General features: G+C 38.5%; 1 long non-coding RNA gene across 3 annotated transcripts; it reads left to right on the top strand.

The window, feature by feature from the left end:
• The first annotated feature begins 243 nt into the window (after positions 1 to 243).
• Positions 244 to 3,858, top strand: LOC104444921. Of its 3 annotated transcripts, XR_005548333.1 has the most exons (6): positions 244 to 1,204; positions 1,345 to 1,402; positions 1,579 to 1,639; positions 2,406 to 2,665; positions 2,760 to 2,891; positions 2,983 to 3,858. It is a non-coding gene; the product is annotated as an uncharacterized LOC104444921 (long non-coding RNA). The 3 variants fall into 3 exon arrangements; XR_005548334.1 differs by lacking the exon at positions 1,579 to 1,639 and having other exon boundaries at positions 2,434 to 2,665; XR_005548332.1 differs by lacking the exon at positions 1,579 to 1,639.
• Positions 3,859 to 4,072: the final 214 nt, after the last annotated feature.

Raw genomic sequence — 4,072 nt, 5'->3', positions numbered from 1 at the left:
GAATGAATGGTATTAACAAATAGTGAATTAATATTTTTAGTGTAAATTCATTCTAGACTCTTATTTATTTATTGATTTATTTATCCGCGAATTTGAATCAAATTAATTTGATTGAAATAATCATAAAAATGATAAATTGTATATAAAAATATACATTTAATAGACAATATGTTCCAGCATGTCAAAATTTTCTATTTTTATAGAAATGACGTATCGTTGTGTCGTGTCGCATGTTGCTGTGTGTCGCATGTTGATGTCGGTGCTGCTTAGCTGATTACTGAACTCTTAATATGACATGTAAAAGAAGGTTATACTGTGCTTATGAAGAATGTGTTCCAAACACTACGTTGCTCTAAGTGCAGTAGTTGCAGACTGTGAGCCAAATAATGGACATTCCTTTCTAAAATGTTTGGGAGTCAAAGATTGGTTTGTGGTTTAACTTGTTTGGTGGTCGTTGTACCACGCCGTGCATGATGTTCGTTCGATGCTTGATGGCTGAAAATGTAAAGGTCAGGGAAGGAGCATATCCTTGGCCAAAAAAAAGGGAGTGTATCAGTGGCCAAAACAGTGGAAGGAGCGAATCTGTGCTGACGTTTTGATTTGAGCTGGGATGTTGACAATATAAGATGTTTATCAGTTGCCCACCTCAAGATGAGTTTGGGTTTTCCAATCTGACATTGCATTCTAGAAATCTCAAGTGTCGTCTTGCTAAGATTTGATATAATGCTCGATGAACATCCGATTTGCTGGCAAGTTGTACTAGTCTTAAGGACCATTGACAATCATGTGACGAGATTCAGAATTCAGCAAAAGAGGGGGAAAAGGGTTACCAAATGTGCATGTAACAACATTCTTTGCAATCCCTATCTTAAGACATCGGTATATTCCACGAAGCTAAGGAAAAAGAGCTTATGTATCCAGTATCTGTAAGCCTCCTGTCGAGAAAGCAGGATGCGTCCGGCCTCTGCCTGCATTACCATTTTCTCTTTGGTCGGAAAAGACGTCTGGATTGCCACCAAGCCTTGACATTCGGCTACCGTGACTCCTTTGGTGCACTTGGAAATACCCAAATGTCTGAGGACCAAGTCAAGAAAGAGAACAAACATTGGATAATCATTGGAAGAATCATGAAGTGATACCTCTATATCCAGCTTCCTTTGTTCAGATATTTTCGGCTTCCATGGCCCAGGTGGACTGGTCGAAAGTGAGTCAAAAAATTTGTCCTTCACGTAAAGCTAACATCGAAAAAGGAAAAGACATCTCCATCTCAAAAGAAAGAATTAAAGAGAACTGTAACTCTTTAAGCTTGCAAATGATTCACCTTCTTATCTGATTTCATTGCAGCATCTACATGCGTAGCATCTGCAGCAGGAAGATCACAATCATCCGCTTTTGTCTTTAGGTGAGATTCATTCTGCAATGTGGAATCTGGAAAGTCAAGCAAGAAAAGAGAAAGAAGTGTAACAAGATCCTAAGGAATGTTAAAAAAAATTAACATTCGTTGGATATTCGTCTTTAAGATTTTCAGCCATTTGTTTTCCACATCTTTGAAACTAAATCTCTTTTCTCGGCTCTTAGTTTTAGGAAGTGCTGTCTACATTTTAGAGGTAATGCGTCCTATGCTGTCTACATTTTAGAGGTAATGCGTCTTATACCTTTTTAGCATTGTATATAGTTTGTCGCTTTCTACATTCTTCTTGCTAATTGCTGCTAAGTTTGAAGACATTCCTTAGAATCAGAAGAAGAGTGTCATACCGCATCTTCTCCTCTTCCTTGAGCAATTCCTTCATTATGGTAACAACAATTAGTAGCAGCTCCAATCAACTAAACAGCTGTGAAGAGCAAAAGCAGCATCGAACTTGAATCACTCATGGCACGCACGGGGCTATACAAACAATTAGGACTAAAAAATGCAATTCCTTCTTTCCCTCTTCCCACTGAGATGCTCTTACTAGTTTGATTATCTTGCTTGTCAGCCCTCTCTATCTGGAAATACCCAGGAAATATAGAAAGGCACAGAATAAAAGATAACATGCAAACAGCTTTGAGGTGAAGAGGAATAGTACATGAGAAACTCAAACAAAAAGATATTGAGTATTAGTGTTATTACCTTCTTTCCTCCTTTCCCCGAATTGCTCGTGTTTTGGTTAGTTCTTGACTCAGCCTTAGTCATCTGAGGTACGAGGTAACATGGAATGAAAAGAATCAACCACACTTTTCGTTAAATATCTCCAAATTTTGTGACAGTGGCAGAAATGACAAGAATATTGAGAAGCATTTGCATACCCTGTTTTCCCTTTCCTCTGATTTGCTATTAGTGATTTGTATATCCTATCTGTTGAACTGTAGATAAACTATATGTTTCGGTAAGATGTTTAGATCTAATGAATATGTTATTCATGTAGACAATGTTTTCTGGGATCACTTGAGCAGCTATGAAGAGGTAAGGGAGTAAAACCGTGATCCTCGGGTGCATGGGTGTCCACCCTACTTACTCTATGTGCTATCGGCATCAGATGACATGGTTGTAAAGCTCTAGGACTGGGAGAAGGACTAGATGTGTACTCAAACATTTGAAGGAGATTCACATTATGTGATGTGAGTAGCATTTGATCCTCAAGATCCTAATGCTTTTGCAAGTACATCACTCGAGGGAATTATAAAGGTACTCATTTTGGAGGTCTTCCTCTTAGTAAAATACATATTTCAATTTCCAAATACGCTATTTATACTCTCAACATGATTCCCATTTGTTGCAGATTTGGAATGTGCACTCCTCTACGCCTAAGTTTACTTCACACGTGCATGGGAAAGGGCTGAACTTTGTTGATCACTTCTCGAGGGATGATATGCTGTATTTACTGAGTGGTTCAAATGATTACACTGCTAAGGTTTGCAAACTTTATCATTCTTGATTTAATATATTGGCGCATTATTAGAAAGAGATCAATTGATATATGATTTGTTAAATAACAAGTACAGGTTTGGGCAGAAGCTGTGTACAAACACTCGAGGGACACGAGCACAATGTTACCGCCATATGTGCGCATCCTAATCTGCCAATAGTAATCATTGGTTCAGAGGAGTAGACTCTTCGTTTATGGGATGCAAATGGCTTTGGGTATGCATTGTGGGAGTTTGTACAGTCATAGCATGCTCTAGAATGTAGCTTCAGTTACAGCAGGCGAATGAAAATATCGCCTCTATCTTTTCCAGATTTTCCAGAACTTACCATAGGATAAGACTGTTTATGTCCCTGGATTCTTTGTTGTTTTGTGAATGACTCTTGACTTTCTGTCGCATACAGGCTTAAGCACGTACTGAAATTTGGTCATGGAAGGATTTGGGATATTTCATATCAGAAAGGTTCCCGCTGATAACATTCATACCTGCTCTAAATGCTTCATTTCCTCATTATATCCATGCTCCGACAATAATAAGCTATTATGATGGTCCGAGGTTTTCCATTGCCTCTATAAAGACATTCATGTAGGCTCTGTGGTTTCAGTACAAAGATAAAATCTTCCATATCCGTTGTCTCCCATTTTTGTGGCTTTCACTCTGCCGGGTTGCAGTTGCTTGCATCGAGGGAATAGCTGTGGTCGAGATAGTGTGCTGATAGCGTGGAGCCTTCAGCCAAATTCTATGTTGGATAAAACAGATCCCGACCTCTACAACTGTTACTTTCAATTTGAAGTTCAAATAAAAGTGCATATCGTTCTTCTGTCAAAAAAAGAAAGTGTCGCTTTGTACGAGTTTTACTCTTTGCGTCCTACCAGTGATAGGATTTTCCAGTGTAACCCAAAGATCTCATACTTTCCTTTTGTGGTGTATCCTGGTGAAAGTTCGTTTACGATCTGTGGTGTATCGTGCTCCTAGTGGAATAAATGTCTCTGGAAGATTACTAAAATCGCCCGAAAAAAAAAAAAAAAAAAAAAAAAAAAAGGGAAATAACGGCAGCTTCGGAACATGAAACCAACCATCCAGGAGTCTAAATTAGTCATATATATGGCAAGGCATGTTTCCAGACCGCTGTACCAATAATACGAGGAAGATACATATCAAACAAGTT

This window comes from Eucalyptus grandis, chromosome 2, assembly GCF_016545825.1.
Source record: "Eucalyptus grandis isolate ANBG69807.140 chromosome 2, ASM1654582v1, whole genome shotgun sequence".
Classification (NCBI taxonomy): domain Eukaryota; kingdom Viridiplantae; phylum Streptophyta; class Magnoliopsida; order Myrtales; family Myrtaceae; genus Eucalyptus; species Eucalyptus grandis.
The sequence above is the reverse complement of the archived record's forward strand: the minus strand, read 5'-3'. Positions and strand labels throughout refer to the sequence as shown.